This window comes from Hyla sarda, unplaced genomic scaffold (assembly GCF_029499605.1).
Source record: "Hyla sarda isolate aHylSar1 unplaced genomic scaffold, aHylSar1.hap1 scaffold_1472, whole genome shotgun sequence".
In the NCBI taxonomy this organism is placed as follows: domain Eukaryota; kingdom Metazoa; phylum Chordata; class Amphibia; order Anura; family Hylidae; genus Hyla; species Hyla sarda.
Genome location: NW_026608104.1, coordinates 12,725 through 38,598, shown reverse-complemented (window position 1 = coordinate 38,598; position 25,874 = coordinate 12,725). Strand labels below are relative to the sequence as shown.

The 25,874-nt window shown below is 46.4% G+C and overlaps 11 non-coding genes and 1 pseudogene across 11 annotated transcripts; all 12 read right to left on the bottom strand.

The window, feature by feature from the left end:
* Positions 1 to 525: 525 nt before the first annotated feature.
* LOC130308281 (U2 spliceosomal RNA) lies at positions 526 to 707 on the bottom strand. The gene has a single exon (XR_008857270.1). It is a non-coding gene; the product is annotated as a U2 spliceosomal RNA (small nuclear RNA).
* A 693-nt stretch (positions 708 to 1,400) lies between these two features.
* On the bottom strand, positions 1,401 to 1,560 carry LOC130308284 (U2 spliceosomal RNA; annotated as a pseudogene).
* Positions 1,561 to 3,642: 2,082 nt separating this feature from the next.
* LOC130308262 (U2 spliceosomal RNA) lies at positions 3,643 to 3,833 on the bottom strand. The gene has a single exon (XR_008857251.1). It is a non-coding gene; the product is annotated as a U2 spliceosomal RNA (small nuclear RNA).
* Positions 3,834 to 5,918: 2,085 nt separating this feature from the next.
* On the bottom strand, positions 5,919 to 6,109 carry LOC130308260 (U2 spliceosomal RNA). Its single transcript, XR_008857249.1, has one exon. It is a non-coding gene; the product is annotated as a U2 spliceosomal RNA (small nuclear RNA).
* A 2,084-nt stretch (positions 6,110 to 8,193) lies between these two features.
* On the bottom strand, positions 8,194 to 8,384 carry LOC130308259 (U2 spliceosomal RNA). The gene has a single exon (XR_008857248.1). It is a non-coding gene; the product is annotated as a U2 spliceosomal RNA (small nuclear RNA).
* Positions 8,385 to 10,474: 2,090 nt separating this feature from the next.
* On the bottom strand, positions 10,475 to 10,665 carry LOC130308258 (U2 spliceosomal RNA). The gene has a single exon (XR_008857247.1). It is a non-coding gene; the product is annotated as a U2 spliceosomal RNA (small nuclear RNA).
* Positions 10,666 to 12,752: 2,087 nt separating this feature from the next.
* LOC130308257 (U2 spliceosomal RNA) lies at positions 12,753 to 12,943 on the bottom strand. Its single transcript, XR_008857246.1, has one exon. It is a non-coding gene; the product is annotated as a U2 spliceosomal RNA (small nuclear RNA).
* Positions 12,944 to 15,030: 2,087 nt separating this feature from the next.
* LOC130308256 (U2 spliceosomal RNA) lies at positions 15,031 to 15,221 on the bottom strand. Its single transcript, XR_008857245.1, has one exon. It is a non-coding gene; the product is annotated as a U2 spliceosomal RNA (small nuclear RNA).
* A 2,089-nt stretch (positions 15,222 to 17,310) lies between these two features.
* LOC130308255 (U2 spliceosomal RNA) lies at positions 17,311 to 17,501 on the bottom strand. Its single transcript, XR_008857244.1, has one exon. It is a non-coding gene; the product is annotated as a U2 spliceosomal RNA (small nuclear RNA).
* Positions 17,502 to 19,589: 2,088 nt separating this feature from the next.
* LOC130308254 (U2 spliceosomal RNA) lies at positions 19,590 to 19,780 on the bottom strand. Its single transcript, XR_008857243.1, has one exon. It is a non-coding gene; the product is annotated as a U2 spliceosomal RNA (small nuclear RNA).
* Positions 19,781 to 21,871: 2,091 nt separating this feature from the next.
* On the bottom strand, positions 21,872 to 22,062 carry LOC130308253 (U2 spliceosomal RNA). Its single transcript, XR_008857242.1, has one exon. It is a non-coding gene; the product is annotated as a U2 spliceosomal RNA (small nuclear RNA).
* Positions 22,063 to 24,152: 2,090 nt separating this feature from the next.
* LOC130308251 (U2 spliceosomal RNA) lies at positions 24,153 to 24,343 on the bottom strand. The gene has a single exon (XR_008857241.1). It is a non-coding gene; the product is annotated as a U2 spliceosomal RNA (small nuclear RNA).
* Positions 24,344 to 25,874: the final 1,531 nt, after the last annotated feature.

The following is a 25,874-nucleotide window of genomic DNA, read 5'->3' as shown; positions in this document are numbered from 1 at the left end:
ATGCATGGTCAATGTACAGCAATGACACACCTGTGTGAACAGCCAGGAGACCCCCCCCCCCCATGTTATGTTACATAGTTACATAGTTAGTACGGTCGAAAAAAGACATATGTCCATCACGTTCAACCAGGGAATTAAGGGGTAGGGGTGTGGCGCGATATTGGGGAAGGGATGAGATTTTATATTTCTTCATAAGCATTAATCTTATTTTGTCAATTAGGAACATTCAGCACCCACCCGCTATCAAGGCAGCTGCCTATCATGTCATGCCCTACCTGCACAGGTGTGCTGGCTACTCAAATGATCCAATTAAGGAGGCCATTTAGTCAGCAGCAGCAGAAGTCCTGTGCCTGGACGCTCCAACAGGGGCCAGACACAAGCAGAAGCAGAAGCAGCAGAAGCAGCAGCAGCACCACCTTTTGTTTATTGGCTGCAGCAGCAGCAAGGCCCACAGGGCTGGCTAGCTGGCTAGCCAGCAAGCAGGTAGCAATGAAAGTAGGAATCTTTCTTTTTAACCCTGTAAGGGGGTGGTGCACTGTACCCGAAGATACTGCCATATCGGGTCAATGCATAGGGCGACGGAAGCAAGCTTCGAAATCGGCCCCCGTTCTCAAAAATCCATTTAATATATGGTCCCCAGATAGGGGACGTATCAGATATTAAACTGATAAGAACAGATTTTTTTTTTTTTTTTATCTAAAGCCGAGGAACGTGCTTTCGATTCACCCAAAGTGCAAGAAAAAGTGCAAACGTGTTACACTAAAAAAACGTGCACAAAGGATGCGGTCTATCGCAAGCCCTTCTCCGATAGGAGAGAGGCCCCCCAACAAACCTTACCCTTCGCCTCCGGACCAAAAGGTACCTGCGAGGTTCCAGGTTCGATGTCCCTTTTCGCCGAAGCTACTAGGGGACCACAAATGCTCCCGGCATCCCCCTTGGCGCTAGCCAAGGTATCTGCCCGCAGAGCCGATTACGGTAGGTACCCTGCCAAAGCAGGAGTACCCGGGGTGTTTGCAGGGAGGTGCGGAACCTAATGGCCACACACACCTCCCCTAGACCGCCAGGAGGGACACCCAGAAGGGCAACCGCATCCTGACAAATCCTGTGAACACACAACACGCAAAAAGTGACACAGTGAGACAAAAAAGAAATAAATAAGTGAATGTGTGCAGATATACTGCCCGGACATCCGGCCGGATCTATAAAAATTTCTCTGATCCTAGCCAGAAGGCCGGGAATCAAGAGGTGAGTGCCACAAGGTGAAGAGATTATGGTGCCCGTGCTTCAACCCAGTGAGTCTATTCTCCCAGTGAGTTTCGGCACCTCGGGGTCACCACTCCCCGAGGCACAAAAGTACCTCGGCTCTAGACCCTCTCAGCCTCATGGCGAGACCCGGAGGGAACAGGTCACATCGGGGCAGCCGTCGAGCTGATTCCTCAGAACCAGCCCCGGAAAGCCCTGGTACACCTGCATCCTCCATGCAGCACCCATCCCCACCAGCATGAAAACTGATAAGAACAGATACTACACTTGATCTTAGCCAAAAGGCCGAGAAGCGATAACCGTGAAAGGGGCGGGCCCAACAAGGTCCCCTTCATGGGCACTATCACTGCTTGCTGTCAGGGAGGCTGCCAGACAATTTTCCATGCACACTCTGGGCTGGGGGGCAGTCAACCACCAGTACACACAGCAGAACCTAAACCCATACCATTATTGCTAAGCAGCAAGACAGGGGCCCATTGCACTCCCACGGGGCCTTTTTAAATGCAATCCATAACCCGGATTTGCCAGGAACCCTTCTTACTCCTCCTACTTGCATGTGACACTGGGCTTAGGATCTGCATAGGAAACACACACACAAGCACACACCTACCTTTGTTGCCTGCAGATGCCTCCTTGGCTGTCCCCAAACGGTATCAAACCAACACCCACGGGAAGCTGTAAGCATAGAGGACATGCCTGCACCCCATTGGACTTACCTGTGTGGGTTAAATCCGGGTTATTTGACAACCTATGGCGGTGATGGTTCTGCTCAGGCAGAGCAGTGCTGATGCTCCTCATAAAGCTGTCGCTGCTGTGAAGGTTCTAGGTGACATCACAAATCCCTTTGGTTACATACACAACAAAGCTGGGTTGTTGTTGTTTACACTCTGCAAGGCCTGTGGAAGTGAGTGACATCATAGCACTGTAGTTCTGAGGGTTCAAGATGGATGCAACAATCTCCTGTTGCTTCTATGAAGGCCGTAATAGACGACATCACCAAACAGCTCCATAGTCACATACACAGCAAAGGAGAGATGTTGTTTACACCTAGTGATGTCAGTGGTATTGAGTGACATCACAGCACAGTGCTAAGGCTCCTGGGCCTGGACACAGCAGCGGCTGCAATATCTCAACGGAGAATACGTTTATATCTATGTGTGTGTGTGCGCATATATATATATATATATATATATATATATATATATATATATATATATTTCTCCGCCGAAATCACTTTTAAACCCATTTCCACCTTTTTTTCCCTTCTCTTCCTCTTACTTTTTTTTCACGTTTTTTTACGTTTTTCTCCTTTTCGCCTCTTTTCTGGGCGTATTATTCTTCTTTTTCTTCTTTTTTTTCGTCTAATGCATACCCCATCAGTGCAGCAATGCTTATTCAATACCGCCAGCAGATGGAGACACTGGGGGATAATTTTCTAAGGATTTATACTGATTTTTCCTGTCTGAATTTGTCGCACAGAAAGTTGCAGGCCAAATATGTGTGACATTTCTGCGACTTTAGCTTCTAGAGCATTTTTACAACATTATACATAGGTGCTGAATACATAAAAAGCGACTGTTCAGCGACAGACAAGTCGCATCGGCTGAAAGTAGGCCAGAATGTCAGTCCATGTTGGAGCAGGTTTAGATACAGTCTAAAGCATAGATCTCAAAGTCTGTGCACAGAATTTAGCAAGGGCCTCGCACCTTCTGATGCATCAGGTAGGTGCACAATAGCATAGCCTAACCCTCTGTACTTTGGTCTATATTGATGCGGGACATAGACAGCCAGCTGATGACCAATCCATTAGTGCAATGGATGGCTGGAAGCATTTGTCTTTGCCTTTGCAATACCACAGAAGCAATGCATGGTCAATGTACAGCAATGACACACCTGTGTGAACAGCCAGGAGACCCCCCCCCCCCATGTTATGTTACATAGTTACATAGTTAGTACGGTCGAAAAAAGACATATGTCCATCACGTTCAACCAGGGAATTAAGGGGTAGGGGTGTGGCGCGATATTGGGGAAGGGATGAGATTTTATATTTCTTCATAAGCATTAATCTTATTTTGTCAATTAGGAACATTCAGCACCCACCCGCTATCAAGGCAGCTGCCTATCATGTCATGCCCTACCTGCACAGGTGTGCTGGCTACTCAAATGATCCAATTAAGGAGGCCATTTAGTCAGCAGCAGCAGAAGTCCTGTGCCTGGACGCTCCAACAGGGGCCAGACACAAGCAGAAGCAGAAGCAGCAGCAGCACCACCTTTTGTTTATTGGCTGCAGCAGCAGCAAGGCCCACAGGGCTGGCTAGCTGGCTAGCCAGCAAGCAGGTAGCAATGAAAGTAGGAATCTTTCTTTTTAACCCTGTAAGGGGGTGGTGCACTGTACCCGAAGATACTGCCATATCGGGTCAATGCATAGGGCGACGGAAGCAAGCTTCGAAATCGGCCCCCGTTCTCAAAAATCCATTTAATATATGGTCCCCAGATAGGGGACGTATCAGATATTAAACTGATAAGAACAGATACTACACTTGATCTTAGCCAAAAGGCCGAGAAGCGATAACCGTGAAAGGGGCGGGCCCAACAAGGTCCCCTTCATGGGCACTATCACTGCTTGCTGTCAGGGAGGCTGCCAGACAATTTTCCATGCACACTCTGGGCTGGGGGGCAGTCAACCACCAGTACACACAGCAGAACCTAAACCCATACCATTATTGCTAAGCAGCAAGACAGGGGCCCATTGCACTCCCACGGGGCCTTTTTAAATGCAATCCATAACCCGGATTTGCCAGGAACCCTTCTTACTCCTCCTACTTGCATGTGACACTGGGCTTAGGATCTGCATAGGAAACACACACACAAGCACACACCTACCTTTGTTGCCTGCAGATGCCTCCTTGGCTGTCCCCAAACGGTATCAAACCAACACCCACGGGAAGCTGTAAGCATAGAGGACATGCCTGCACCCCATTGGACTTACCTGTGTGGGTTAAATCCGGGTTATTTGACAACCTATGGCAGTGATGGTTCTGCTCAGGCAGAGCAGTGCTGATGCTCCTCATAAAGCTGTCGCTGCTGTGAAGGTTCTAGGTGACATCACAAATCCCTTTGGTTACATACACAACAAAGCTGGGTTGTTGTTGTTTACACTCTGCAAGGCCTGTGGAAGTGAGTGACATCATAGCACTGTAGTTCTGAGGGTTCAAGATGGATGCAACAATCTCCTGTTGCTTCTATGAAGGCCGTAATAGACGACATCACCAAACAGCTCCATAGTCACATACACAGCAAAGGAGAGATGTTGTTTACACCTAGTGATGTCAGTGGTATTGAGTGACATCACAGCACAGTGCTAAGGCTCCTGGGCCTGGACACAGCAGCGGCTGCAATATCTCAACGGAGAATACGTTTATATCTATGTGTGTGTGTGCGCATATATATATATATATATATATATATATATATATATATATTTCTCCGCCGAAATCACTTTTAAACCCATTTCCACCTTTTTTTCCCTTCTCTTCCTCTTACTTTTTTTTCACGTTTTTTTACGTTTTTCTCCTTTTCGCCTCTTTTCTGGGCGTATTATTCTTCTTTTTCTTCTTTTTTTTCGTCTAATGCATACCCCATCAGTGCAGCAATGCTTATTCAATACCGCCAGCAGATGGAGACACTGGGGGATAATTTTCTAAGGATTTATACTGATTTTTCCTGTCTGAATTTGTCGCACAGAAAGTTGCAGGCCAAATATGTGTGACATTTCTGCGACTTTAGCTTCTAGAGCATTTTTACAACATTATACATAGGTGCTGAATACATAAAAAGCGACTGTTCAGCGACAGACAAGTCGCATCGGCTGAAAGTAGGCCAGAATGTCAGTCCATGTTGGAGCAGGTTTAGATACAGTCTAAAGCATAGATCTCAAAGTCTGTGCACAGAATTTAGCAAGGGCCTCGCACCTTCTGATGCATCAGGTAGGTGCACAATAGCATAGCCTAACCCTCTGTACTTTGGTCTATATTGATGCGGGACATAGACAGCCAGCTGATGACCAATCCATTAGTGCAATGGATGGCTGGAAGCATTTGTCTTTGCCTTTGCAATACCACAGAAGCAATGCATGGTCAATGTACAGCAATGACACACCTGTGTGAACAGCCAGGAGACCCCCCCCCCCCCCATGTTATGTTACATAGTTACATAGTTAGTACGGTCGAAAAAAGACATATGTCCATCACGTTCAACCAGGGAATTAAGGGGTAGGGGTGTGGCGCGATATTGGGGAAGGGATGAGATTTTATATTTCTTCATAAGCATTAATCTTATTTTGTCAATTAGGAACATTCAGCACCCACCCGCTATCAAGGCAGCTGCCTATCATGTCATGCCCTACCTGCACAGGTGTGCTGGCTACTCAAATGATCCAATTAAGGAGGCCATTTAGTCAGCAGCAGCAGAAGTCCTGTGCCTGGACGCTCCAACAGGGGCCAGACACAAGCAGAAGCAGAAGCAGCAGAAGCAGCAGCAGCACCACCTTTTGTTTATTGGCTGCAGCAGCAGCAAGGCCCACAGGGCTGGCTAGCTGGCTAGCCAGCAAGCAGGTAGCAATGAAAGTAGGAATCTTTCTTTTTAACCCTGTAAGGGGGTGGTGCACTGTACCCGAAGATACTGCCATATCGGGTCAATGCATAGGGCGACGGAAGCAAGCTTCGAAATCGGCCCCCGTTCTCAAAAATCCATTTAATATATGGTCCCCAGATAGGGGACGTATCAGATATTAAACTGATAAGAACAGATACTACACTTGATCTTAGCCAAAAGGCCGAGAAGCGATAACCGTGAAAGGGGCGGGCCCAACAAGGTCCCCTTCATGGGCACTATCACTGCTTGCTGTCAGGGAGGCTGCCAGACAATTTTCCATGCACACTCTGGGCTGGGGGGCAGTCAACCACCAGTACACACAGCAGAACCTAAACCCATACCATTATTGCTAAGCAGCAAGACAGGGGCCCATTGCACTCCCACGGGGCCTTTTTAAATGCAATCCATAACCCGGATTTGCCAGGAACCCTTCTTACTCCTCCTACTTGCATGTGACACTGGGCTTAGGATCTGCATAGGAAACACACACACAAGCACACACCTACCTTTGTTGCCTGCAGATGCCTCCTTGGCTGTCCCCAAACGGTATCAAACCAACACCCACGGGAAGCTGTAAGCATAGAGGACATGCCTGCACCCCATTGGACTTACCTGTGTGGGTTAAATCCGGGTTATTTGACAACCTATGGCGGTGATGGTTCTGCTCAGGCAGAGCAGTGCTGATGCTCCTCATAAAGCTGTCGCTGCTGTGAAGGTTCTAGGTGACATCACAAATCCCTTTGGTTACATACACAACAAAGCTGGGTTGTTGTTGTTTACACTCTGCAAGGCCTGTGGAAGTGAGTGACATCATAGCACTGTAGTTCTGAGGGTTCAAGATGGATGCAACAATCTCCTGTTGCTTCTATGAAGGCCATAATAGACGACATCACCAAACAGCTCCATAGTCACATACACAGCAAAGGAGAGATGTTGTTTACACCTAGTGATGTCAGTGGTATTGAGTGACATCACAGCACAGTGCTAAGGCTCCTGGGCCTGGACACAGCAGCGGCTGCAATATCTCAACGGAGAATACGTTTATATCTATGTGTGTGTGTGCGCATATATATATATATATATATATATATATATATATATATATTTCTCCGCCGAAATCACTTTTAAACCCATTTCCACCTTTTTTTCCCTTCTCTTCCTCTTACTTTTTTTTCACGTTTTTTTACGTTTTTCTCCTTTTCGCCTCTTTTCTGGGCGTATTATTCTTCTTTTTCTTCTTTTTTTTCGTCTAATGCATACCCCATCAGTGCAGCAATGCTTATTCAATACCGCCAGCAGATGGAGACACTGGGGGATAATTTTCTAAGGATTTATACTGATTTTTCCTGTCTGAATTTGTCGCACAGAAAGTTGCAGGCCAAATATGTGTGACATTTCTGCGACTTTAGCTTCTAGAGCATTTTTACAACATTATACATAGGTGCTGAATACATAAAAAGCGACTGTTCAGCGACAGACAAGTCGCATCGGCTGAAAGTAGGCCAGAATGTCAGTCCATGTTGGAGCAGGTTTAGATACAGTCTAAAGCATAGATCTCAAAGTCTGTGCACAGAATTTAGCAAGGGCCTCGCACCTTCTGATGCATCAGGTAGGTGCACAATAGCATAGCCTAACCCTCTGTACTTTGGTCTATATTGATGCGGGACATAGACAGCCAGCTGATGACCAATCCATTAGTGCAATGGATGGCTGGAAGCATTTGTCTTTGCCTTTGCAATACCACAGAAGCAATGCATGGTCAATGTACAGCAATGACACACCTGTGTGAACAGCCAGGAGACCCCCCCCCCCCCATGTTATGTTACATAGTTACATAGTTAGTACGGTCGAAAAAAGACATATGTCCATCACGTTCAACCAGGGAATTAAGGGGTAGGGGTGTGGCGCGATATTGGGGAAGGGATGAGATTTTATATTTCTTCATAAGCATTAATCTTATTTTGTCAATTAGGAACATTCAGCACCCACCCGCTATCAAGGCAGCTGCCTATCATGTCATGCCCTACCTGCACAGGTGTGCTGGCTACTCAAATGATCCAATTAAGGAGGCCATTTAGTCAGCAGCAGCAGAAGTCCTGTGCCTGGACGCTCCAACAGGGGCCAGACACAAGCAGAAGCAGAAGCAGCAGAAGCAGCAGCAGCACCACCTTTTGTTTATTGGCTGCAGCAGCAGCAAGGCCCACAGGGCTGGCTAGCTGGCTAGCCAGCAAGCAGGTAGCAATGAAAGTAGGAATCTTTCTTTTTAACCCTGTAAGGGGGTGGTGCACTGTACCCGAAGATACTGCCATATCGGGTCAATGCATAGGGCGACGGAAGCAAGCTTCGAAATCGGCCCCCGTTCTCAAAAATCCATTTAATATATGGTCCCCAGATAGGGGACGTATCAGATATTAAACTGATAAGAACAGATACTACACTTGATCTTAGCCAAAAGGCCGAGAAGCGATAACCGTGAAAGGGGCGGGCCCAACAAGGTCCCCTTCATGGGCACTATCACTGCTTGCTGTCAGGGAGGCTGCCAGACAATTTTCCATGCACACTCTGGGCTGGGGGGCAGTCAACCACCAGTACACACAGCAGAACCTAAACCCATACCATTATTGCTAAGCAGCAAGACAGGGGCCCATTGCACTCCCACGGGGCCTTTTTAAATGCAATCCATAACCCGGATTTGCCAGGAACCCTTCTTACTCCTCCTACTTGCATGTGACACTGGGCTTAGGATCTGCATAGGAAACACACACACAAGCACACACCTACCTTTGTTGCCTGCAGATGCCTCCTTGGCTGTCCCCAAACGGTATCAAACCAACACCCACGGGAAGCTGTAAGCATAGAGGACATGCCTGCACCCCATTGGACTTACCTGTGTGGGTTAAATCCGGGTTATTTGACAACCTATGGCGGTGATGGTTCTGCTCAGGCAGAGCAGTGCTGATGCTCCTCATAAAGCTGTCGCTGCTGTGAAGGTTCTAGGTGACATCACAAATCCCTTTGGTTACATACACAACAAAGCTGGGTTGTTGTTGTTTACACTCTGCAAGGCCTGTGGAAGTGAGTGACATCATAGCACTGTAGTTCTGAGGGTTCAAGATGGATGCAACAATCTCCTGTTGCTTCTATGAAGGCCGTAATAGACGACATCACCAAACAGCTCCATAGTCACATACACAGCAAAGGAGAGATGTTGTTTACACCTAGTGATGTCAGTGGTATTGAGTGACATCACAGCACAGTGCTAAGGCTCCTGGGCCTGGACACAGCAGCGGCTGCAATATCTCAACGGAGAATACGTTTATATCTATGTGTGTGTGTGCGCATATATATATATATATATATATATATATATATATATATATATATATATTTCTCCGCCGAAATCACTTTTAAACCCATTTCCACCTTTTTTTCCCTTCTCTTCCTCTTACTTTTTTTTCACGTTTTTTTACGTTTTTCTCCTTTTCGCCTCTTTTCTGGGCGTATTATTCTTCTTTTTCTTCTTTTTTTTCGTCTAATGCATACCCCATCAGTGCAGCAATGCTTATTCAATACCGCCAGCAGATGGAGACACTGGGGGATAATTTTCTAAGGATTTATACTGATTTTTCCTGTCTGAATTTGTCGCACAGAAAGTTGCAGGCCAAATATGTGTGACATTTCTGCGACTTTAGCTTCTAGAGCATTTTTACAACATTATACATAGGTGCTGAATACATAAAAAGCGACTGTTCAGCGACAGACAAGTCGCATCGGCTGAAAGTAGGCCAGAATGTCAGTCCATGTTGGAGCAGGTTTAGATACAGTCTAAAGCATAGATCTCAAAGTCTGTGCACAGAATTTAGCAAGGGCCTCGCACCTTCTGATGCATCAGGTAGGTGCACAATAGCATAGCCTAACCCTCTGTACTTTGGTCTATATTGATGCGGGACATAGACAGCCAGCTGATGACCAATCCATTAGTGCAATGGATGGCTGGAAGCATTTGTCTTTGCCTTTGCAATACCACAGAAGCAATGCATGGTCAATGTACAGCAATGACACACCTGTGTGAACAGCCAGGAGACCCCCCCCCCCATGTTATGTTACATAGTTACATAGTTAGTACGGTCGAAAAAAGACATATGTCCATCACGTTCAACCAGGGAATTAAGGGGTAGGGGTGTGGCGCGATATTGGGGAAGGGATGAGATTTTATATTTCTTCATAAGCATTAATCTTATTTTGTCAATTAGGAACATTCAGCACCCACCCGCTATCAAGGCAGCTGCCTATCATGTCATGCCCTACCTGCACAGGTGTGCTGGCTACTCAAATGATCCAATTAAGGAGGCCATTTAGTCAGCAGCAGCAGAAGTCCTGTGCCTGGACGCTCCAACAGGGGCCAGACACAAGCAGAAGCAGAAGCAGCAGAAGCAGCAGCAGCACCACCTTTTGTTTATTGGCTGCAGCAGCAGCAAGGCCCACAGGGCTGGCTAGCTGGCTAGCCAGCAAGCAGGTAGCAATGAAAGTAGGAATCTTTCTTTTTAACCCTGTAAGGGGGTGGTGCACTGTACCCGAAGATACTGCCATATCGGGTCAATGCATAGGGCGACGGAAGCAAGCTTCGAAATCGGCCCCCGTTCTCAAAAATCCATTTAATATATGGTCCCCAGATAGGGGACGTATCAGATATTAAACTGATAAGAACAGATACTACACTTGATCTTAGCCAAAAGGCCGAGAAGCGATAACCGTGAAAGGGGCGGGCCCAACAAGGTCCCCTTCATGGGCACTATCACTGCTTGCTGTCAGGGAGGCTGCCAGACAATTTTCCATGCACACTCTGGGCTGGGGGGCAGTCAACCACCAGTACACACAGCAGAACCTAAACCCATACCATTATTGCTAAGCAGCAAGACAGGGGCCCATTGCACTCCCACGGGGCCTTTTTAAATGCAATCCATAACCCGGATTTGCCAGGAACCCTTCTTACTCCTCCTACTTGCATGTGACACTGGGCTTAGGATCTGCATAGGAAACACACACACAAGCACACACCTACCTTTGTTGCCTGCAGATGCCTCCTTGGCTGTCCCCAAACGGTATCAAACCAACACCCACGGGAAGCTGTAAGCATAGAGGACATGCCTGCACCCCATTGGACTTACCTGTGTGGGTTAAATCCGGGTTATTTGACAACCTATGGCGGTGATGGTTCTGCTCAGGCAGAGCAGTGCTGATGCTCCTCATAAAGCTGTCGCTGCTGTGAAGGTTCTAGGTGACATCACAAATCCCTTTGGTTACATACACAACAAAGCTGGGTTGTTGTTGTTTACACTCTGCAAGGCCTGTGGAAGTGAGTGACATCATAGCACTGTAGTTCTGAGGGTTCAAGATGGATGCAACAATCTCCTGTTGCTTCTATGAAGGCCGTAATAGACGACATCACCAAACAGCTCCATAGTCACATACACAGCAAAGGAGAGATGTTGTTTACACCTAGTGATGTCAGTGGTATTGAGTGACATCACAGCACAGTGCTAAGGCTCCTGGGCCTGGACACAGCAGCGGCTGCAATATCTCAACGGAGAATACGTTTATATCTATGTGTGTGTGTGCGCATATATATATATATATATATATATATATATATATATATATTTCTCCGCCGAAATCACTTTTAAACCCATTTCCACCTTTTTTTCCCTTCTCTTCCTCTTACTTTTTTTTCACGTTTTTTTACGTTTTTCTCCTTTTCGCCTCTTTTCTGGGCGTATTATTCTTCTTTTTCTTCTTTTTTTTCGTCTAATGCATACCCCATCAGTGCAGCAATGCTTATTCAATACCGCCAGCAGATGGAGACACTGGGGGATAATTTTCTAAGGATTTATACTGATTTTTCCTGTCTGAATTTGTCGCACAGAAAGTTGCAGGCCAAATATGTGTGATATTTCTGCGACTTTAGCTTCTAGAGCATTTTTACAACATTATACATAGGTGCTGAATACATAAAAAGCGACTGTTCAGCGACAGACAAGTCGCATCGGCTGAAAGTAGGCCAGAATGTCAGTCCATGTTGGAGCAGGTTTAGATACAGTCTAAAGCATAGATCTCAAAGTCTGTGCACAGAATTTAGCAAGGGCCTCGCACCTTCTGATGCATCAGGTAGGTGCACAATAGCATAGCCTAACCCTCTGTACTTTGGTCTATATTGATGCGGGACATAGACAGCCAGCTGATGACCAATCCATTAGTGCAATGGATGGCTGGAAGCATTTGTCTTTGCCTTTGCAATACCACAGAAGCAATGCATGGTCAATGTACAGCAATGACACACCTGTGTGAACAGCCAGGAGACCCCCCCCCCCCCCCCATGTTATGTTACATAGTTACATAGTTAGTACGGTCGAAAAAAGACATATGTCCATCACGTTCAACCAGGGAATTAAGGGGTAGGGGTGTGGCGCGATATTGGGGAAGGGATGAGATTTTATATTTCTTCATAAGCATTAATCTTATTTTGTCAATTAGGAACATTCAGCACCCACCCGCTATCAAGGCAGCTGCCTATCATGTCATGCCCTACCTGCACAGGTGTGCTGGCTACTCAAATGATCCAATTAAGGAGGCCATTTAGTCAGCAGCAGCAGAAGTCCTGTGCCTGGACGCTCCAACAGGGGCCAGACACAAGCAGAAGCAGAAGCAGCAGAAGCAGCAGCAGCACCACCTTTTGTTTATTGGCTGCAGCAGCAGCAAGGCCCACAGGGCTGGCTAGCTGGCTAGCCAGCAAGCAGGTAGCAATGAAAGTAGGAATCTTTCTTTTTAACCCTGTAAGGGGGTGGTGCACTGTACCCGAAGATACTGCCATATCGGGTCAATGCATAGGGCGACGGAAGCAAGCTTCGAAATCGGCCCCCGTTCTCAAAAATCCATTTAATATATGGTCCCCAGATAGGGGACGTATCAGATATTAAACTGATAAGAACAGATACTACACTTGATCTTAGCCAAAAGGCCGAGAAGCGATAACCGTGAAAGGGGCGGGCCCAACAAGGTCCCCTTCATGGGCACTATCACTGCTTGCTGTCAGGGAGGCTGCCAGACAATTTTCCATGCACACTCTGGGCTGGGGGGCAGTCAACCACCAGTACACACAGCAGAACCTAAACCCATACCATTATTGCTAAGCAGCAAGACAGGGGCCCATTGCACTCCCACGGGGCCTTTTTAAATGCAATCCATAACCCGGATTTGCCAGGAACCCTTCTTACTCCTCCTACTTGCATGTGACACTGGGCTTAGGATCTGCATAGGAAACACACACACAAGCACACACCTACCTTTGTTGCCTGCAGATGCCTCCTTGGCTGTCCCCAAACGGTATCAAACCAACACCCACGGGAAGCTGTAAGCATAGAGGACATGCCTGCACCCCATTGGACTTACCTGTGTGGGTTAAATCCGGGTTATTTGACAACCTATGGCGGTGATGGTTCTGCTCAGGCAGAGCAGTGCTGATGCTCCTCATAAAGCTGTCGCTGCTGTGAAGGTTCTAGGTGACATCACAAATCCCTTTGGTTACATACACAACAAAGCTGGGTTGTTGTTGTTTACACTCTGCAAGGCCTGTGGAAGTGAGTGACATCATAGCACTGTAGTTCTGAGGGTTCAAGATGGATGCAACAATCTCCTGTTGCTTCTATGAAGGCCGTAATAGACGACATCACCAAACAGCTCCATAGTCACATACACAGCAAAGGAGAGATGTTGTTTACACCTAGTGATGTCAGTGGTATTGAGTGACATCACAGCACAGTGCTAAGGCTCCTGGGCCTGGACACAGCAGCGGCTGCAATATCTCAACGGAGAATACGTTTATATCTATGTGTGTGTGTGCGCATATATATATATATATATATATATATATATATATATATATATTTCTCCGCCGAAATCACTTTTAAACCCATTTCCACCTTTTTTTCCCTTCTCTTCCTCTTACTTTTTTTTCACGTTTTTTTACGTTTTTCTCCTTTTCGCCTCTTTTCTGGGCGTATTATTCTTCTTTTTCTTCTTTTTTTTCGTCTAATGCATACCCCATCAGTGCAGCAATGCTTATTCAATACCGCCAGCAGATGGAGACACTGGGGGATAATTTTCTAAGGATTTATACTGATTTTTCCTGTCTGAATTTGTCGCACAGAAAGTTGCAGGCCAAATATGTGTGACATTTCTGCGACTTTAGCTTCTAGAGCATTTTTACAACATTATACATAGGTGCTGAATACATAAAAAGCGACTGTTCAGCGACAGACAAGTCGCATCGGCTGAAAGTAGGCCAGAATGTCAGTCCATGTTGGAGCAGGTTTAGATACAGTCTAAAGCATAGATCTCAAAGTCTGTGCACAGAATTTAGCAAGGGCCTCGCACCTTCTGATGCATCAGGTAGGTGCACAATAGCATAGCCTAACCCTCTGTACTTTGGTCTATATTGATGCGGGACATAGACAGCCAGCTGATGACCAATCCATTAGTGCAATGGATGGCTGGAAGCATTTGTCTTTGCCTTTGCAATACCACAGAAGCAATGCATGGTCAATGTACAGCAATGACACACCTGTGTGAACAGCCAGGAGACCCCCCCCCCCCCCATGTTATGTTACATAGTTACATAGTTAGTACGGTCGAAAAAAGACATATGTCCATCACGTTCAACCAGGGAATTAAGGGGTAGGGGTGTGGCGCGATATTGGGGAAGGGATGAGATTTTATATTTCTTCATAAGCATTAATCTTATTTTGTCAATTAGGAACATTCAGCACCCACCCGCTATCAAGGCAGCTGCCTATCATGTCATGCCCTACCTGCACAGGTGTGCTGGCTACTCAAATGATCCAATTAAGGAGGCCATTTAGTCAGCAGCAGCAGAAGTCCTGTGCCTGGACGCTCCAACAGGGGCCAGACACAAGCAGAAGCAGAAGCAGCAGAAGCAGCAGCAGCACCACCTTTTGTTTATTGGCTGCAGCAGCAGCAAGGCCCACAGGGCTGGCTAGCTGGCTAGCCAGCAAGCAGGTAGCAATGAAAGTAGGAATCTTTCTTTTTAACCCTGTAAGGGGGTGGTGCACTGTACCCGAAGATACTGCCATATCGGGTCAATGCATAGGGCGACGGAAGCAAGCTTCGAAATCGGCCCCCGTTCTCAAAAATCCATTTAATATATGGTCCCCAGATAGGGGACGTATCAGATATTAAACTGATAAGAACAGATACTACACTTGATCTTAGCCAAAAGGCCGAGAAGCGATAACCGTGAAAGGGGCGGGCCCAACAAGGTCCCCTTCATGGGCACTATCACTGCTTGCTGTCAGGGAGGCTGCCAGACAATTTTCCATGCACACTCTGGGCTGGGGGGCAGTCAACCACCAGTACACACAGCAGAACCTAAACCCATACCATTATTGCTAAGCAGCAAGACAGGGGCCCATTGCACTCCCACGGGGCCTTTTTAAATGCAATCCATAACCCGGATTTGCCAGGAACCCTTCTTACTCCTCCTACTTGCATGTGACACTGGGCTTAGGATCTGCATAGGAAACACACACACAAGCACACACCTACCTTTGTTGCCTGCAGATGCCTCCTTGGCTGTCCCCAAACGGTATCAAACCAACACCCACGGGAAGCTGTAAGCATAGAGGACATGCCTGCACCCCATTGGACTTACCTGTGTGGGTTAAATCCGGGTTATTTGACAACCTATGGCGGTGATGGTTCTGCTCAGGCAGAGCAGTGCTGATGCTCCTCATAAAGCTGTCGCTGCTGTGAAGGTTCTAGGTGACATCACAAATCCCTTTGGTTACATACACAACAAAGCTGGGTTGTTGTTGTTTACACTCTGCAAGGCCTGTGGAAGTGAGTGACATCATAGCACTGTAGTTCTGAGGGTTCAAGATGGATGCAACAATCTCCTGTTGCTTCTATGAAGGCCGTAATAGACGACATCACCAAACAGCTCCATAGTCACATACACAGCAAAGGAGAGATGTTGTTTACACCTAGTGATGTCAGTGGTATTGAGTGACATCACAGCACAGTGCTAAGGCTCCTGGGCCTGGACACAGCAGCGGCTGCAATATCTCAACGGAGAATACGTTTATATCTATGTGTGTGTGTGCGCATATATATATATATATATATATATATATATATATATATATATATTTCTCCGCCGAAATCACTTTTAAACCCATTTCCACCTTTTTTTCCCTTCTCTTCCTCTTACTTTTTTTTCACGTTTTTTTACGTTTTTCTCCTTTTCGCCTCTTTTCTGGGCGTATTATTCTTCTTTTTCTTCTTTTTTTTCGTCTAATGCATACCCCATCAGTGCAGCAATGCTTATTCAATACCGCCAGCAGATGGAGACACTGGGGGATAATTTTCTAAGGATTTATACTGATTTTTCCTGTCTGAATTTGTCGCACAGAAAGTTGCAGGCCAAATATGTGTGACATTTCTGCGACTTTAGCTTCTAGAGCATTTTTACAACATTATACATAGGTGCTGAATACATAAAAAGCGACTGTTCAGCGACAGACAAGTCGCATCGGCTGAAAGTAGGCCAGAATGTCAGTCCATGTTGGAGCAGGTTTAGATACAGTCTAAAGCATAGATCTCAAAGTCTGTGCACAGAATTTAGCAAGGGCCTCGCACCTTCTGATGCATCAGGTAGGTGCACAATAGCATAGCCTAACCCTCTGTACTTTGGTCTATATTGATGCGGGACATAGACAGCCAGCTGATGACCAATCCATTAGTGCAATGGATGGCTGGAAGCATTTGTCTTTGCCTTTGCAATACCACAGAAGCAATGCATGGTCAATGTACAGCAATGACACACCTGTGTGAACAGCCAGGAGACCCCCCCCCCCCCCATGTTATGTTACATAGTTACATAGTTAGTACGGTCGAAAAAAGACATATGTCCATCACGTTCAACCAGGGAATTAAGGGGTAGGGGTGTGGCGCGATATTGGGGAAGGGATGAGATTTTATATTTCTTCATAAGCATTAATCTTATTTTGTCAATTAGGAACATTCAGCACCCACCCGCTATCAAGGCAGCTGCCTATCATGTCATGCCCTACCTGCACAGGTGTGCTGGCTACTCAAATGATCCAATTAAGGAGGCCATTTAGTCAGCAGCAGCAGAAGTCCTGTGCCTGGACGCTCCAACAGGGGCCAGACACAAGCAGAAGCAGAAGCAGCAGAAGCAGCAGCAGCACCACCTTTTGTTTATTGGCTGCAGCAGCAGCAAGGCCCACAGGGCTGGCTAGCTGGCTAGCCAGCAAGCAGGTAGCAATGAAAGTAGGAATCTTTCTTTTTAACCCTGTAAGGGGGTGGTGCACTGTACCCGAAGATACTGCCATATCGGGTCAATGCATAGGGCGACGGAAGCAAGCTTCGAAATCGGCCCCCGTTCTCAAAAATCCATTTAATATATGGTCCCCAGATAGGGGACGTATCAGATATTAAACTGATAAGAACAGATACTACACTTGATCTTAGCCAAAAGGCCGAGAAGCGATAACCGTGAAAGGGGCGGGCCCAACAAGGTCCCCTTCATGGGCACTATCACTGCTTGCTGTCAGGGAGGCTGCCAGACAATTTTCCATGCACACTCTGGGCTGGGGGGCAGTCAACCACCAGTACACACAGCAGAACCTAAACCCATACCATTATTGCTAAGCAGCAAGACAGGGGCCCATTGCACTCCCACGGGGCCTTTTTAAATGCAATCCATAACCCGGATTTGCCAGGAACCCTTCTTACTCCTCCTACTTGCATGTGACACTGGGCTTAGGATCTGCATAGGAAACACACACACAAGCACACACCTACCTTTGTTGCCTGCAGATGCCTCCTTGGCTGTCCCCAAACGGTATCAAACCAACACCCAGGGAAGCTGTAAGCATAGAGGACATGCCTGCACCCCATTGGACTTACCTGTGTGGGTTAAATCCGGGTTATTTGACAACCTATGGCGGTGATGGTTCTGCTCAGGCAGAGCAGTGCTGATGCTCCTCATAAAGCTGTCGCTGCTGTGAAGGTTCTAGGTGACATCACAAATCCCTTTGGTTACATACACAACAAAGCTGGGTTGTTGTTGTTTACACTCTGCAAGGCCTGTGGAAGTGAGTGACATCATAGCACTGTAGTTCTGAGGGTTCAAGATGGATGCAACAATCTCCTGTTGCTTCTATGAAGGCCGTAATAGACGACATCACCAAACAGCTCCATAGTCACATACACAGCAAAGGAGAGATGTTGTTTACACCTAGTGATGTCAGTGGTATTGAGTGACATCACAGCACAGTGCTAAGGCTCCTGGGCCTGGACACAGCAGCGGCTGCAATATCTCAACGGAGAATACGTTTATATCTATGTGTGTGTGTGCGCATATATATATATATATATATATATATATATATATATATATATATTTCTCCGCCGAAATCACTTTTAAACCCATTTCCACCTTTTTTTCCCTTCTCTTCCTCTTACTTTTTTTTCACGTTTTTTTACGTTTTTCTCCTTTTCGCCTCTTTTCTGGGCGTATTATTCTTCTTTTTCTTCTTTTTTTTCGTCTAATGCATACCCCATCAGTGCAGCAATGCTTATTCAATACCGCCAGCAGATGGAGACACTGGGGGATAATTTTCTAAGGATTTATACTGATTTTTCCTGTCTGAATTTGTCGCACAGAAAGTTGCAGGCCAAATATGTGTGACATTTCTGCGACTTTAGCTTCTAGAGCATTTTTACAACATTATACATAGGTGCTGAATACATAAAAAGCGACTGTTCAGCGACAGACAAGTCGCATCGGCTGAAAGTAGGCCAGAATGTCAGTCCATGTTGGAGCAGGTTTAGATACAGTCTAAAGCATAGATCTCAAAGTCTGTGCACAGAATTTAGCAAGGGCCTCGCACCTTCTGATGCATCAGGTAGGTGCACAATAGCATAGCCTAACCCTCTGTACTTTGGTCTATATTGATGCGGGACATAGACAGCCAGCTGATGACCAATCCATTAGTGCAATGGATGGCTGGAAGCATTTGTCTTTGCCTTTGCAATACCACAGAAGCAATGCATGGTCAATGTACAGCAATGACACACCTGTGTGAACAGCCAGGAGACCCCCCCCCCCCCCATGTTATGTTACATAGTTACATAGTTAGTACGGTCGAAAAAAGACATATGTCCATCACGTTCAACCAGGGAATTAAGGGGTAGGGGTGTGGCGCGATATTGGGGAAGGGATGAGATTTTATATTTCTTCATAAGCATTAATCTTATTTTGTCAATTAGGAACATTCAGCACCCACCCGCTATCAAGGCAGCTGCCTATCATGTCATGCCCTACCTGCACAGGTGTGCTGGCTACTCAAATGATCCAATTAAGGAGGCCATTTAGTCAGCAGCAGCAGAAGTCCTGTGCCTGGACGCTCCAACAGGGGCCAGACACAAGCAGAAGCAGAAGCAGCAGAAGCAGCAGCAGCACCACCTTTTGTTTATTGGCTGCAGCAGCAGCAAGGCCCACAGGGCTGGCTAGCTGGCTAGCCAGCAAGCAGGTAGCAATGAAAGTAGGAATCTTTCTTTTTAACCCTGTAAGGGGGTGGTGCACTGTACCCGAAGATACTGCCATATCGGGTCAATGCATAGGGCGACGGAAGCAAGCTTCGAAATCGGCCCCCGTTCTCAAAAATCCATTTAATATATGGTCCCCAGATAGGGGACGTATCAGATATTAAACTGATAAGAACAGATACTACACTTGATCTTAGCCAAAAGGCCGAGAAGCGATAACCGTGAAAGGGGCGGGCCCAACAAGGTCCCCTTCATGGGCACTATCACTGCTTGCTGTCAGGGAGGCTGCCAGACAATTTTCCATGCACACTCTGGGCTGGGGGGCAGTCAACCACCAGTACACACAGCAGAACCTAAACCCATACCATTATTGCTAAGCAGCAAGACAGGGGCCCATTGCACTCCCACGGGGCCTTTTTAAATGCAATCCATAACCCGGATTTGCCAGGAACCCTTCTTACTCCTCCTACTTGCATGTGACACTGGGCTTAGGATCTGCATAGGAAACACACACACAAGCACACACCTACCTTTGTTGCCTGCAGATGCCTCCTTGGCTGTCCCCAAACGGTATCAAACCAACACCCACGGGAAGCTGTAAGCATAGAGGACATGCCTGCACCCCATTGGACTTACCTGTGTGGGTTAAATCCGGGTTATTTGACAACCTATGGCGGTGATGGTTCTGCTCAGGCAGAGCAGTGCTGATGCTCCTCATAAAGCTGTCGCTGCTGTGAAGGTTCTAGGTGACATCACAAATCCCTTTGGTTACATACACAACAAAGCTGGGTTGTTGTTGTTTACACTCTGCAAGGCCTGTGGAAGTGAGTGACATCATAGCACTGTAGTTCTGAGGGTTCAAGATGGATGCAACAATCTCCTGTTGCTTCTATGAAGGCCGTAATAGACGACATCACCAAACAGCTCCATAGTCACATACACAGCAAAGGAGAGATGTTGTTTACACCTAGTGATGTCAGTGGTATTGAGTGACATCACAGCACAGTGCTAAGGCTCCTGGGCCTGGACACAGCAGCGGCTGCAATATCTCAACGGAGAATACGTTTATATCTATGTGTGTGTGTGCGCATATATATATATATATATATATATATATATATATATATATATATATTTCTCCGCCGAAATCACTTTTAAACCCATTTCCACCTTTTTTTCCCTTCTCTTCCTCTTACTTTTTTTTCACGTTTTTTTACGTTTTTCTCCTTTTCGCCTCTTTTCTGGGCGTATTATTCTTCTTTTTCTTCTTTTTTTTCGTCTAATGCATACCCCATCAGTGCAGCAATGCTTATTCAATACCGCCAGCAGATGGAGACACTGGGGGATAATTTTCTAAGGATTTATACTGATTTTTCCTGTCTGAATTTGTCGCACAGAAAGTTGCAGGCCAAATATGTGTGACATTTCTGCGACTTTAGCTTCTAGAGCATTTTTACAACATTATACATAGGTGCTGAATACATAAAAAGCGACTGTTCAGCGACAGACAAGTCGCATCGGCTGAAAGTAGGCCAGAATGTCAGTCCATGTTGGAGCAGGTTTAGATACAGTCTAAAGCATAGATCTCAAAGTCTGTGCACAGAATTTAGCAAGGGCCTCGCACCTTCTGATGCATCAGGTAGGTGCACAATAGCATAGCCTAACCCTCTGTACTTTGGTCTATATTGATGCGGGACATAGACAGCCAGCTGATGACCAATCCATTAGTGCAATGGATGGCTGGAAGCATTTGTCTTTGCCTTTGCAATACCACAGAAGCAATGCATGGTCAATGTACAGCAATGACACACCTGTGTGAACAGCCAGGAGACCCCCCCCCCCCCCATGTTATGTTACATAGTTACATAGTTAGTACGGTCGAAAAAAGACATATGTCCATCACGTTCAACCAGGGAATTAAGGGGTAGGGGTGTGGCGCGATATTGGGGAAGGGATGAGATTTTATATTTCTTCATAAGCATTAATCTTATTTTGTCAATTAGGAACATTCAGCACCCACCCGCTATCAAGGCAGCTGCCTATCATGTCATGCCCTACCTGCACAGGTGTGCTGGCTACTCAAATGATCCAATTAAGGAGGCCATTTAGTCAGCAGCAGCAGAAGTCCTGTGCCTGGACGCTCCAACAGGGGCCAGACACAAGCAGAAGCAGAAGCAGCAGAAGCAGCAGCAGCACCACCTTTTGTTTATTGGCTGCAGCAGCAGCAAGGCCCACAGGGCTGGCTAGCTGGCTAGCCAGCAAGCAGGTAGCAATGAAAGTAGGAATCTTTCTTTTTAACCCTGTAAGGGGGTGGTGCACTGTACCCGAAGATACTGCCATATCGGGTCAATGCATAGGGCGACGGAAGCAAGCTTCGAAATCGGCCCCCGTTCTCAAAAATCCATTTAATATATGGTCCCCAGATAGGGGACGTATCAGATATTAAACTGATAAGAACAGATACTACACTTGATCTTAGCCAAAAGGCCGAGAAGCGATAACCGTGAAAGGGGCGGGCCCAACAAGGTCCCCTTCATGGGCACTATCACTGCTTGCTGTCAGGGAGGCTGCCAGACAATTTTCCATGCACACTCTGGGCTGGGGGGCAGTCAACCACCAGTACACACAGCAGAACCTAAACCCATACCATTATTGCTAAGCAGCAAGACAGGGGCCCATTGCACTCCCACGGGGCCTTTTTAAATGCAATCCATAACCCGGATTTGCCAGGAACCCTTCTTACTCCTCCTACTTGCATGTGACACTGGGCTTAGGATCTGCATAGGAAACACACACACAAGCACACACCTACCTTTGTTGCCTGCAGATGCCTCCTTGGCTGTCCCCAAACGGTATCAAACCAACACCCACGGGAAGCTGTAAGCATAGAGGACATGCCTGCACCCCCATTGGACTTACCTGTGTGGGTTAAATCCGGGTTATTTGACAACCTATGGCGGTGATGGTTCTGCTCAGGCAGAGCAGTGCTGATGCTCCTCATAAAGCTGTCGCTGCTGTGAAGGTTCTAGGTGACATCACAAATCCCTTTGGTTACATACACAACAAAGCTGGGTTGTTGTTGTTTACACTCTGCAAGGCCTGTGGAAGTGAGTGACATCATAGCACTGTAGTTCTGAGGGTTCAAGATGGATGCAACAATCTCCTGTTGCTTCTATGAAGGCCGTAATAGACGACATCACCAAACAGCTCCATAGTCACATACACAGCAAAGGAGAGATGTTGTTTACACCTAGTGATGTCAGTGGTATTGAGTGACATCACAGCACAGTGCTAAGGCTCCTGGGCCTGGACACAGCAGCGGCTGCAATATCTCAACGGAGAATACGTTTATATCTATGTGTGTGTGTGCGCATATATATATATATATATATATATATATATATATATATATATATATTCTCCGCCGAAATCACTTTTAAACCCATTTCCACCTTTTTTTCCCTTCTCTTCCTCTTACTTTTTTTTCACGTTTTTTTACGTTTTTCTCCTTTTCGCCTCTTTTCTGGGCGTATTATTCTTCTTTTTCTTCTTTTTTTTCGTCTAATGCATACCCCATCAGTGCAGCAATGCTTATTCAATACCGCCAGCAGATGGAGACACTGGGGGATAATTTTCTAAGGATTTATACTGATTTTTCCTGTCTGAATTTGTCGCACAGAAAGTTGCAGGCCAAATATGTGTGACATTTCTGCGACTTTAGCTTCTAGAGCATTTTTACAACATTATACATAGGTGCTGAATACATAAAAAGCGACTGTTCAGCGACAGACAAGTCGCATCGGCTGAAAGTAGGCCAGAATGTCAGTCCATGTTGGAGCAGGTTTAGATACAGTCTAAAGCATAGATCTCAAAGTCTGTGCACAGAATTTAGCAAGGGCCTCGCACCTTCTGATGCATCAGGTAGGTGCACAATAGCATAGCCTAACCCTCTGTACTTTGGTCTATATTGATGCGGGACATAGACAGCCAGCTGATGACCAATCCATTAGTGCAATGGATGGCTGGAAGCATTTGTCTTTGCCTTTGCAATACCACAGAAGCAATGCATGGTCAATGTACAGCAATGACACACCTGTGTGAACAGCCAGGAGACCCCCCCCCCCCCATGTTATGTTACATAGTTACATAGTTAGTACGGTCGAAAAAAGACATATGTCCATCACGTTCAACCAGGGAATTAAGGGGTAGGGGTGTGGCGCGATATTGGGGAAGGGATGAGATTTTATATTTCTTCATAAGCATTAATCTTATTTTGTCAATTAGGAACATTCAGCACCCACCCGCTATCAAGGCAGCTGCCTATCATGTCATGCCCTACCTGCACAGGTGTGCTGGCTACTCAAATGATCCAATTAAGGAGGCCATTTAGTCAGCAGCAGCAGAAGTCCTGTGCCTGGACGCTCCAACAGGGGCCAGACACAAGCAGAAGCAGAAGCAGCAGAAGCAGCAGCAGCACCACCTTTTGTTTATTGGCTGCAGCAGCAGCAAGGCCCACAGGGCTGGCTAGCTGGCTAGCCAGCAAGCAGGTAGCAATGAAAGTAGGAATCTTTCTTTTTAACCCTGTAAGGGGGTGGTGCACTGTACCCGAAGATACTGCCATATCGGGTCAATGCATAGGGCGACGGAAGCAAGCTTCGAAATCGGCCCCCGTTCTCAAAAATCCATTTAATATATGGTCCCCAGATAGGGGACGTATCAGATATTAAACTGATAAGAACAGATACTACACTTGATCTTAGCCAAAAGGCCGAGAAGCGATAACCGTGAAAGGGGCGGGCCCAACAAGGTCCCCTTCATGGGCACTATCACTGCTTGCTGTCAGGGAGGCTGCCAGACAATTTTCCATGCACACTCTGGGCTGGGGGGCAGTCAACCACCAGTACACACAGCAGAACCTAAACCCATACCATTATTGCTAAGCAGCAAGACAGGGGCCCATTGCACTCCCACGGGGCCTTTTTAAATGCAATCCATAACCCGGATTTGCCAGGAACCCTTCTTACTCCTCCTACTTGCATGTGACACTGGGCTTAGGATCTGCATAGGAAACACACACACAAGCACACACCTACCTTTGTTGCCTGCAGATGCCTCCTTGGCTGTCCCCAAACGGTATCAAACCAACACCCACGGGAAGCTGTAAGCATAGAGGACATGCCTGCACCCCATTGGACTTACCTGTGTGGGTTAAATCCGGGTTATTTGACAACCTATGGCGGTGATGGTTCTGCTCAGGCAGAGCAGTGCTGATGCTCCTCATAAAGCTGTCGCTGCTGTGAAGGTTCTAGGTGACATCACAAATCCCTTTGGTTACATACACAACAAAGCTGGGTTGTTGTTGTTTACACTCTGCAAGGCCTGTGGAAGTGAGTGACATCATAGCACTGTAGTTCTGAGGGTTCAAGATGGATGCAACAATCTCCTGTTGCTTCTATGAAGGCCGTAATAGACGACATCACCAAACAGCTCCATAGTCACATACACAGCAAAGGAGAGATGTTGTTTACACCTAGTGATGTCAGTGGTATTGAGTGACATCACAGCACAGTGCTAAGGCTCCTGGGCCTGGACACAGCAGCGGCTGCAATATCTCAACGGAGAATACGTTTATATCTATGTGTGTGTGTGCGCATATATATATATATATATATATATATATATATATATATATATATATTTCTCCGCCGAAATCACTTTTAAACCCATTTCCACCTTTTTTTCCCTTCTCTTCCTCTTACTTTTTTTTCACGTTTTTTTACGTTTTTCTCCTTTTCGCCTCTTTTCTGGGCGTATTATTCTTCTTTTTCTTCTTTTTTTTCGTCTAATGCATACCCCATCAGTGCAGCAATGCTTATTCAATACCGCCAGCAGATGGAGACACTGGGGGATAATTTTCTAAGGATTTATACTGATTTTTCCTGTCTGAATTTGTCGCACAGAAAGTTGCAGGCCAAATATGTGTGACATTTCTGCGACTTTAGCTTCTAGAGCATTTTTACAACATTATACATAGGTGCTGAATACATAAAAAGCGACTGTTCAGCGACAGACAAGTCGCATCGGCTGAAAGTAGGCCAGAATGTCAGTCCATGTTGGAGCAGGTTTAGATACAGTCTAAAGCATAGATCTCAAAGTCTGTGCACAGAATTTAGCAAGGGCCTCGCACCTTCTGATGCATCAGGTAGGTGCACAATAGCATAGCCTAACCCTCTGTACTTTGGTCTATATTGATGCGGGACATAGACAGCCAGCTGATGACCAATCCATTAGTGCAATGGATGGCTGGAAGC